Source organism: Rosa rugosa, chromosome 5 (assembly GCF_958449725.1).
Source record: "Rosa rugosa chromosome 5, drRosRugo1.1, whole genome shotgun sequence".
Taxonomy (NCBI): Eukaryota; Viridiplantae; Streptophyta; class Magnoliopsida; order Rosales; family Rosaceae; genus Rosa; species Rosa rugosa.
In genome coordinates this window covers 49,528,661-49,540,607 of record NC_084824.1, presented here as the reverse complement: position 1 = coordinate 49,540,607, position 11,947 = coordinate 49,528,661, and the positions used below count along the sequence as shown (strand labels likewise).

Sequence of the window (11,947 nt, the reverse complement as noted above, 5' to 3'; positions counted from 1 at the left end):
TATATATTAAGCCTTGATAATACCACCCATCTTATAAATCCTAGGCTGGGCTTTGAGATCTTAGAGGCCTAAGGAAAATAATCAAAATGTGGCTTCACATGAAATTGTGACCAATTTTTTTTGTAATAACGATGCAAATTTCCATGAAAGATATGTTTATAGCGTATTCTTATTCTCTTGACTTTTTTTTTTCTTTTTTTTTTTTAGAATTGTAAACTAGTTCCTATATAGTTGTATTTGTAGGGTTGCATCTAATATTTAAAAAAAGAAAAATGAAATTAGTAAAAAGTGAAATAAATGACTGATAAAGATGGAATGAGGCAAGCAAAAACTTCCAAAATATTCTCTCTAGCCTGTCTGCCTCAAACCTCTCTAAAACTCAAACTGCTTGAGTTTTAGGGTTTGAAGAAATTTTCTCGTCCGGCGGCGCTCGAGGTTGGTGTTAGGTAGCCTTCGCTGATAAGGGGCTGCTACTAAACGGGTGATGCAATTGAGCCCATTGACCGGTGGATTGTTTGGCCTCTTTATGTTAACAGGTTGGTTTTGGTGTTGTTTTTCCGGATCATACCCTATGGTGGGACGACCATCGATTTCGATTTAAGAGACGTGCTAACTGCGCTGGGTGGCACGAATAGCATTGAGTTTTGTCGGCGGCTTGGCACGAGGGGATTTGAGTTCGTTTGTGGTCGACTCTGGCTTGTTGGTGGCATCTTCACGGGGCTTCGTGTTGGCAACAATCTCTTGTGGCTTCGGATTCACTTGAGCAGGCGACGACTTTCAATTGCGAATCGGCGACGGCATACAGGCTCAAGGTGGGGTGGCGTTTTTCTGCTCATGGGTAGTGAAGGAAAACTAGGCAAGGTCGGTTGTTGGGCCCAGGGTTTTTGACTTTCATTGGGCCTTTTGGGCTTCAAATTAGATAGATTGTTTTCTTTCTAATAATTCTCCTTTTTAAGGAACTCCATGTTAGTATCTTAGTCTATTTTTAATAATTTTCTATTGTTTTAGAGAGCTATGCACTTTTATTTGCTTTTAGCAGATCTTCTGGAGTAGTACCAAAGGAAAAGACCCGCTTTTCAATGTATCTAATGACTAATGGGTGGACCTAGTTCTATGTACCACTGTGGGTACTAACACATATTCATGTCTGTCTATAGATGGCAGCGGAAGGGTATGTAATAGCCATTCTGACTTGAGATAAATATATTGCCACCCCTATGGGTTTGATTAAAAATAAAAAATAAAAACTTCCAGAATAAAAGAGAAAAAAAAAATTAGGACTTAAGTAAAGCCATCAGCAATCAATCCTTTGTGGATGACAAAAAAAGAGCGCTACTGTACCGCTAGTGTGGAGAGCAACTTATTACTAAATTGCACAAAAACTGTATATATTAGAAAAATGAAAAACATATACAGACAAACATCATGTCCTCCTCGGAGGCCTCCAAAGGACGGTGGCCTGAGGCAGCTGCCTCACTTCATAACCCTCAGAGCCAGCTATGATAAATCCAATTCAAATATGATTCCTACAAAATTTGAGTCAAATTGGAAATTGTTGTTTATCATATCAATTATATTCTAACGTTTTGTAATGTTTGTAATATTTCACCATTTTGGATGACCATATAGTTTCCAGTGTTGAAATTTACCGACTTATTATTTTTTTTTTTGGCAAACCACGACAGAACGAGGGAAATTTATTGAAAGAAAAAGAAAAACGAGTACATCAAGACAAGCAATGGGAAGATAACGTACAACCTTACCCCTCGAAAGATTGAAGAGACATGCCTCTAGCTTCAAGAACAACTAAAGAACTACAAACTAGCTAAAACGAAAATTAGGAAGACCTAAACAGTCTCAAGTACAAAAAGAAATTGCAAATTGTGGAATCGAATCCCACCAAATCATATCAGACAATGAATCACCAAAATTAGCTAAAGCATCAGCAACTTGATTACTGATACGCTTTGAGCAAGCGCATAATTTAACCCTGAAAATATCGTTAGTAGTATAAGCAAATAGGGATCGTTCTATTCCGGGGATTGAGGGTACACCTGACATTGTCAAACAATTAAACAATTAAAATTAAAACAAAGTATAATATTCACAAAGATATTCACAAGTATAAACATATTTACGAAAAAGGGGGGATTTTGGATTTTGATTTTCGAAAATAAACTAAGTAAATAAAACAATTAAAATGCAAAAACATAAATATAAAGATGGAATGAGAGAAACAAAGATCAAAACCGAAACTTATAATCAAATTCGATTCAATTCTAACATTGTTCATCTAAGTCATGAGAAAGGAGTTGATCATGTGAAATATTCGAAAGCAAATGATTTCCCATATTTTACTTTTCAATGCTAATTAACCTAAGCGAAAGCACCTAGATCAATCCTATCAAACATGCATTCAAGCACTAGAAAGCTAGTTAATCATAACATGTTTAACGCATTACACATAGAGAAAGGCTATCAACTCAAGTGTACAACTTAGTTATGGAAAAGTCCACCTAATTGCAATTCTCTTTAATTAAATTCGATCTTTGTCCAAAACATTTACTACTTTGATTCAAGTTTACACAAAACAAAAAGTTGAATTATGTTCTTAAACCTAGCAACAATTATGTATAAACCCTATATGTTTCGAACCACACAAGATTAATACACAAAGGATATCTATAAAGCAAATTTAATTAAACAAACTCACATAAGCAACCAAGAATCACAATAATAGAATCTGAAAATTTCTCATTCAATTATAAAATTCCAGAAATTAATATTTGTTCAAACATATATGTCAACTAAGGCAAAACCAACAAAATACAAAGCAAAGGTTACAAGGTAGAGGTCGAATTACACCGTGGATGGAGAATGATGATGGATGAATAACGTAGGGATCCTTGAATCTCGAAAGCAAGCTTCAAAGGTGGATGGTGGAGGAATAGATCACGGCTCCTTCTTCTCTTCCTTGGCCTTGCTTGAACTTCGTGGTTTGCTCTAGAGGATGGAGAGAGGAGAGAGATGCTCACGGCAACAAAGAGATTTTCTGATTTTCTAAATTGTAAATTGTATGGAGAGGAACCCCCCAACGTCTAGAATGAGATGTATATATAGGAGCACGGCTAGGGTTCACAAAGCAATCAGAAAATTCCACATCACTTCAACCAATGGTATGATGCCAAGTAAGCCCTTCTTTGTTGTTCAACCAATCACAAAATTCCAAATTAATTCCCTAATATATGGTTGCCGAAATTCCTTGTAAATATTCTAATTTTTCTCTTTTATTTCGGCCAAACTTCCTTTAGGGAATGTAGGAATGAACCTAGACACCTTTTTAGCTTTTCTTGGTCTCCACCTTTTTCTCTTTCCTTTTATTTCTCCCTTGAATCTCTCTTGGCGTCATCTTCTTAGGGTTTCTTTGATTTTCACGTTGATTCCCCTTTTTCTCTCTCCATTTACACGGCAATTTCCCAATTAAATCCTCCAAGAATATCTCCAAGACATATCCTTCCTTGTATGGCGTCAATCACCTTTATCTTGATTGATTTTGACGCCAACTTCCTCTCTACCTCTTAGGTTTTCACGGCAACATGGCTTAGGTCTCCAAAAATATCTCACATGCATCACAAAACCCTAATCCCTTGGGATTTTATCCATTTGCCGAAAATCCAAGTCATTCTTGAGAGTTCTTGGGCCTCCATGCGCCACCTTCATGCCATGTCATCATCAAATGTCTTCAAGAAGCTTCTCTCATGCCATGACACATCATTTTGCCGATTTCCTTTCTTGGTTGGCTCAAGAGTCTTGTTTTGGCAGGGTTTCCTCTTCTGAGTGGAGTTTCCTGGTTGAAACAGGAAAGCTTCTTTTCTTCATTTCTGCTCATTTCTGTGACCCATTGTGTCTCATTTTTGCTCCCCTTAACGTTTGCAAGCTCCTCCTTCTATTCGTGAGTTCATTTCCACTTTTTAGCTCTGAGGTCCTGAAAATAGAAACCGTTAATGAAAAATAGAAACTTTCCTAAAATGAAAAATGGCAACTTTCCTAAACTGAAAATGGAAACTTTCCGAAAATGAAAAATAGAAACTACAAAATAGAAACTTTCTACAAATAGGAACTTTCCCAATCGAAGAATGGAAACTTTCCTAAACAGAGTTTTATTAAGGAAATAACGCAGAAAAATGTAGGGAAATGCAGTTAAAACGTCGCATTAAAATGCTCCTATCAATTACCCTCTCTATAAATGTGTGAAGAAAGAAAGTGCATTTGAGAAATCCAATGAAGAGAAATTTACCAACTTACTTATCAAAGAGAAATTTAAAAAATCAACGGTTCAAACTATTGAAAACTATTGAGTGATTATTGCATACTTCGCATCTAGAAAAGGCTTATATATGATATATTATACTTTGAAATCGCATAACATCTCTATTAATAAAGCGAGGCGTTGTTTACTGATCATTTATGGTATCTTTTTCAGACTTTTGAAACTACCCATGGTTTGACTGATGTGGGAGATGGCAAGGATGGTTAGCATTGTAAAATATAGAGAGTGTGCAAAAGATAGGAGGCGACATCTAGCTTCTGCGATGGTTTTGACGTGCCGTTGCGAGTGGTAGAGAGAGAGATAGAGAGAGTGAGGGCCTGCTTCTTTGCTCAGGGACAGGCCCGGACCTGAGATTTTCAGACCTGAGGCGAACTGTAGGAGTTGGGCCCTTAAATCGTAGTGTGCATTAAAAAAAAAAAACGGAACTAAAGCTATAAACTCAAAATCTAATAATAAATTAAACAACAAACAACATGGAATATCCAAAAGTATTTAGATTATAAGTGAATAATAAATCCGAAGATGTTTTAAAACAATATGTAAAAGATTAAGCTATAAATATTCCAAATTAAAACTACAAGAAATAAACTAAAGATGAACTAAACAAAATAAAATTAAAGCTAAAAAGGTCGACAAGAAGCTATCTTTGGAGATCATCATACATCACACGCTCTCTTGAAGACATCAAATGATTACTTAAATACCACTCGCCTTGCAGTTTTGGAGGCAAACGTAGTAATTATGTTTGCATAATCAAGTTTTTCAACCACTTTTTTCTCAATTGATAACATAGCCAATCCGTTCAATCTTTCTTGTGACATAGTTGATCGAAGATAAGTCTTGATCAACTTCAACTTGGAGAAGCTTCTTTCTGCAGATGCAACTGTAACTGGTATAGTCAGCAAGATTCTGTAAGCAACATAAGCATTCGGAAAACAACCATCCATCTTCTTCAAATAATTCAGCACATCAATTGCTCTTCTTGTGTCTCTTGGTAAAGAGCACTTCAAGATTTTTAACTCCAAAAATAAATCATATCCATCAATATCTGAATGGCTATTATGTGTCAAGGAATTTTCAAGATTGTCACAGGACATCATCAAGCTATGATCATCAGCAGACTTTAACCTCTCCAAACTAAACAAAAACCCAAAGATTTCTTCGTATTTTTGAAATTGTTCGAACCGAGTTTGAAGTGAAGAACGGGCTTGATCAATTATAAAGAGGAAGTAATTAACTCTAAAAGATTCTTCAGATGATTGCATTACCTCATCACTGCCATTGTCATCAAACTGCTTCTTTCTTCGAATGATGTGTTTTTCTCGGAATACAGCTTCAATTCCCAATTCACTTGCCATTTGTTTAGCTTCATCCATGGCCATATCAAGCCCGGATTCTCTATACTCTTCAAGAAACAAAATAAGTCCTTTTAATTCTTTAAGAGCAGCATCAATATCCATGTTTTCAGCTTGAAGAAATTTACTCACAGTGTTGATCGCATATAGCAATTGATACCAAATTACCATGCCAAGCAAGAATTCAAAGTTCTCAAGTTCATGTGTAACTAAGGACTCAGCTTCACTCTTTGTTTTCGGATCTTCACTAGTATTTGCCAAGTCAACTAAAGCATCCACTACTAGAATTTTGGTCTTAGACATCACGACAATTACATCTGTGAGGAATTCACGCGATGTAAAAAAATGTCATTAACATCGATTCCTCAAATTCCGATTTGTATGCATATAACTGACATCATTTTTTACTGTTGACTGATGTCTATATTTTGATTTCAAAATTTTTGAAAACGCGGAAAGACTAAGTTAAAAAATTTCATACACGCGGGGAACAAAATTTTCGCACTTTACTTCACTCACTTTCTCTCTCTCGCCCTTCCCACTCACTCTCTCTCGCCCTTCCCCGAAACCCTATCACTTTCCTCCTCCTCCTCCTCTCTCTCTCTCTCTCTCTCTCTCTCTCTCTCATCTCGGAGGTGCAGCCTAGCGTTGACTCATCGGAGGAGAGAGTCCTCCAGATCCACTTTCTCTCTCCTCCACGAATTTGAGTTCTTGTTTCCTTTCTGTTCAGCACCCAACCTCCTCCTCCATCTCTGAACGGCACCGAACCGTCCTCTTCTTCGTTATCCGCCTCCGACCAGAACCCAACCCTTCTCCGCCTCTGACCAGCACCCGGCTAAGAACGAAGAGAGAGAGAGGTCGGGTGCGAGGGGTTAGGGCTCAAAGATGGTGGATGTTCCAGAGTTCAAGGACCCGTTTCGGAGACGAATTGGAGCAACTCCGAAAGAAGTGCACTACGGGTTTCCGAGGTAATTTGAATCTTTTCAGTTTATGGATTTGGTTCTGTGTCTCTGAAGTATTTGTGAGTGGGTTTCTTAAGTTTCTTCACTTTTGTGTGATTCCTTCTTTAATTTATTGAACGGATTGGATTACTGGCATGATACTCATATGAAGATATAGATCCTCTAGTTTTGTTTTGATTGGGGATGGAACAGAAAATTGAACTATCGCCAAAAATGGTACTCAGAAAAGTACTGCTATTGGTGTTTGATGAAAAGTATTGTTGTTGGGTGGAGTTGATGAGAAAGATGTGAGGAAGGCTCTTAAGGGCAGATCAAAAGCTGAGGTGAAAAGGGTCATTGACATTCTCATGGGTGAATTAATAAGCAAGATTCAATCTTTTTCATTGAACTAGCTAGTGTCTAATTAGTGTTGCAAGTTCAGAACTTTGAGATTATATTGGAATGTTTCTGATCCATTTATTGTGGGTGAGGATTAGGATTACTTGGAAGACTATTTGATAACATATATGATGTATGGTGTTGCAGTTTTTATGTTATAAGCAAGATTGAATATTCCTCATTGAACTGGTGTATAATTAGGGTTGCAACTTTAAAACTTGGATTTGAATTTGAATGTTTCTGATGCCCTGCATAGCTTTTATTCTAGGTATGAACTTATTATACTAGTTAAGCTCATTGTATTTGACAGATATGGTTCCCATATTAAAGGTCGAAAGTTATCTCCAAAACATCTCTTGCGATATATCAATCAATAATCTGAAGGGACAAATGAAATCCAAACTCTTGTTTTGCATTGGTGAGATTGATGGGCGCTTCCGAGATATGGTTTTACTGGTATGACAGTATTATTGCAGGTTAGAATTTACTTTTCATTAAAAAAAAAGTTCATATATGATATAATACTCTTGCTGTTGTAGGTAAAGGAATGGGCAAAAGCACAAAATATGAATAATCCAAGACTCGGGTCTTTCAACTCATACGCCCTCACTTTGCTTGTGGTCTTCCACTTTCAGGTGATTTCAATTCTTACTTCTGGTCATATGGTGTTGATGAGAAAGTACTTTGACTGTTCGGCATCATTTTCATGACATCTAAGATAATCAATAAGGACATGGTTTGCCAGAAGTAGAGTAATCATAGTTTCTGTGAATCTGTAACCTTTTTGGGCTTTCCAATTGTATGCTATAGTTATGAACTGTCATATTTCATTCTGTTACCAGAGTTATAATGTCGTTTTCATTTTGTTTTGTGCAACTTTCTGGGCTTTCTGTGGTGTCATGTTCATGCCAGGCTGAATCCTACCATTTTCCAAGCATTTTGTTATGCGTTTGATCTTCTTGAGTTGTTTCAATTAATGACATGTTCTTACTTACCTGAACTAGCAAAAAATATGATTCAATGTAGCATATGTTCCTGCCTTCCTGATTTAGTTACCAATCTTTTCATTTTCTTTTTCAGACATTTACATCTGCAATTTTGCCACCTCTTAAAGATATATATCCAGGGAATCTCACAGATGATCTTCAAGGTACTTGTCATTCGTAGCTTTATGTTGTTGTGTGGGTATGAATTGAGATTTCTAGCTCTACTTAAACTATTAATTGAAATAGGTCTGATGTCTTAGCTGCTTTGGTATTGTGAGGATGGAATCGATTTCATATTCATTTTGCTCTTTCCTTGTGTACTTTATATTTTAGCTATAGATCAATGATACTGTTAAGTCATTGCCCACTACTTTAACTACTTTTTGTGATTTGAAGTTGCAATTTAAGTGGATATTTGTGAAACTAGTTCTTAACTCATTGGCACATGTTTTTGCTAGGTTCATTCGCAGCTACACCAAGGACTGGAAATTCAAGTTACAAGTATTTTTATCTTATAACAAACTGCTATTTTTTTCCTCTTTTTCTTTTTACTGTATCTACAAACCGTTTTTGTCTTCATATGGTTTATTTAGGAGACTCCAATCTTGTTCTTTTCTTTTGCTATTGTATATGGAGAAGTTTAGGCCATATGTCCCATTCTCCCTACTCTTTGTACTGTTTTTATCAATAATATTAATGAGAATTTTCTTTTGCTTACCACTGGTATTCGCATTGTGATACTTTTCTAGTGAAGAGACTGATTTAGTAATCACTTCTAAACTAGAAATTGAAGCAAAAAGAATGAAGACACAACAATTTGAAATAACAAACTGATGTTATAAAAGACTCAGGACATCAGTTCTATCTATAGAACATTTGTCTAATACTGATATATAAATCAATTTCTTATGTAAAATGATGTCATAGTAGGATACGAAATCAGTTTTTTATAAATCAAACGATGTCTACAGCTATTTTATACATCAGGACCTTACAAGAAACTGATGTCCAGAGTCAGTTTTAACATCGGCTAAAAACCGATGTCTGGGATTTCGTGATCTTTAACATCACCCACTAAGACATCGGTACATTTTTTTTTAACATCGGTTTCTGGCCGATGTCTAAGGCCAAAATTCTAGTAGTGATCTCTTTTATAGGTTTGACACTTTCGACATGACTTTCCCAGCATGTTTGTGACAATGGCTTAACTGTCAAACCTTCCACATGATCTTTGAAAATCTTCCAACGCTTGGTAGAAGAAGAGAACAATGTATAGATGAGTTGTATCACTCCAAAAAATGACATAGCTTTAGGACAACAATTCGCCATATCACATAATGCCAGATTAAGACTATGACAACCACATGGAGTATAAAAAGCTCTAGGATTTATTTCAAGTAACCTGCTCTGTACACCTTTATGTCTCCCTCTCATATTAGATCCGTTGTCATACCCTTGACCTCTTATATCATCAATATCAAGTTCAAGATTGCTTAACACATTTTTAAGCTCGGTAAAAAGTCTATGCCCTGATGTGTCATCTACCTTCAAAAATTGTATCTAATATTCTTCTACCACTGCAGAGTTTGCTGAATCATCTACACATCTTATCACAAGAGACATTTGCTCCTCGTGACTCGCATCTGGAGTACAATCTAGTATAACTGAAAAATATTTTGCTTGTTTAACTTTTGTAACAATTGAACTTCTCACGTCATTTGCCAACATCTGTATCAATTCATTTTGAATTTTGGGACCAAGATATGTATAATGAATCTGACGTGCTTGTCTACGCCGAATGTGCTCTTCCATTATTGGATCAAACTCAGCAATCATTTCAATCATTTGCAAAAAGTGACCATTGTTTTCAACATAAAGCTTCTCACAATCTCCTCGAAATGCCAAGTTATTTTTGGCTAGTCTTTGCACCACAGCAATTATCCTCTTTAACACTTGTCTCCAATGTTCTCTTTCTTTGTTGATTTCTACTTGCAAGCTTTCATCAATTGTCTTATTTTTTTGCAGCCTTCTTTCCAATTCAATCCAACTTGTCATACAACTTATGTGCTCCTTACTAGCTTCATGATTTCTAAGACTCCTAGACAAATTATGCCAATCTTTGTATCCTTCATTAGCCAATTGGCCAATTAGAGTCATAGTTCTTTGCGTCTTGAACAATTTGCAACAAAAGCAAAAAATCTTGTCTAAAGAAATAGAATATACTAGCCATCTTCTATCACTTTTCTCTCCATTTGGCAACAACCGCTTATAATGCGATGAATCAAAATGTCTACCGGAACTATCTTTGGGAAACAACTCGACACCATGATCTCTTTTTGGACCCCTTTCAACTAAGAAGTCCCTAATATTTTGATCAATTTTATCCCAATTTCCTGGATCATCAATATTCGAAGGAAAGTAGCTCTCTTGATATAAATCTTCATGTTGAACATCTTCAATCATATTGACATCATCTTCCTCATTCTCAGGCTGCTTCGGGTCTTCAACCTCAGTATCATTTAATTCATTCACATTGGCAGGTTGAACCACTTCTTCATTCTCATTCTCATTCATAGATTGATCATGTTGTTCATTGGCATGGTCATTCTGATTATCTTCCCTCTTTGCTTTTTTATTGCTAGTAAAGTACTTATCAATATCTCCAGCTTGACTTTGAATTAATGCTTCTTCTCTTTGTTTCTTCTTTCTTTTTTGAGCTCCAGACATATATTTAGGAGGCATGATAACAAAGTTGAATGCAACCCAAGACACAAGACTAGAAATTGATTATTGAGAATAGTGAATTTCTCTTATGTAATTCTCTCTATATAGGATCACCAAAAGACTTATTATAGAAATAGGATTACCAAACCTTGATGTTGTAGTAATCCTATTTCTAATAAATATTCTAGTAATCCTATTTACATTATGAATCCCATTTATACAATAAATCTCTTACTTAGCCAGTTAGGCTTCTACCCCGTGTGTGTTTTTTTTTCTTGAATTAAAACCTTTCTTCTTCTTTTTTTGTACAACTTTCCAGCATTAATTAATGGGTGTACCCCATTTTGTTTCTTTTACGTCTGGGTGTATATAGACTTTAACATTAAATATTATATTATATATGTCAAGCTTTCTCAAAAAAATAATATATGTCAAGCATTATATATAAATCTGTCCATGGGCCCCTTAAACTTATGTTTTTTTCCCTTTAATTGAGGAAATGACTGCACTCAATTAATATGTTCACACACACTGACACACAACTGCTATTGTCTTAATGTCTTTAGATCACAGACACATACGGCACTACATAATAAAAGACTATAAAAAAAAAAAATTGGGCCTCTTGGATTTCTGGGCCTGAGTCAGCAGACTCTTGGGCCTTGCGTCAGGTCCGGCCCTGCTCAGGGAAAGAGAGGGGAGAGAAATGAGAAATTAGAGAGGATGAAATGAGAAGGTCATCAAGGCCAAGAAAGATATTGCTTCTTCTTGCGCTGTGCCTTTTCTCATTTGGGTATTGCTTGCTTTACAGGATTTGTGGTTATTTGTGGTTGCATGTCGTTTTGCCTAAACCCACTTACAAACCCAAATCCTTGAAGCTGAAAGAGACAATGAGTTGCAAAATGAAAAGTTGACTATGTAGAATTGGAGATTTGGGAGTTGGCTTAATAGGATTCATTCAACGGTAAATTGTGAGTTGTACAACATGCATTGATGCACTTCGAGTTGGGAATCATAAAGTTTTATCTTTCTGACAGTTGGAACGGTAATTGCTATTGAAACAATTCATGGTAGAAAGAACAAATTTAAATTTTGAAGAATAATTTTTGGAGGATTTAGTAGTATTGGAATTTCATTGTGCTTATGAGGTTAGTTTCATGTCTTGATATTATTGTTTTTTTTTTTGGCAGTATAGCAACTTTGGCTGAACAT

General features: G+C 35.9%; 1 pseudogene; it reads right to left on the bottom strand.

Moving 5' to 3' along the window:
* Positions 1-5,022: 5,022 nt before the first annotated feature.
* On the bottom strand, positions 5,023-10,738 carry LOC133711812 (uncharacterized; annotated as a pseudogene).
* Between the last annotated feature and the right edge of the window lie 1,209 nt (positions 10,739-11,947).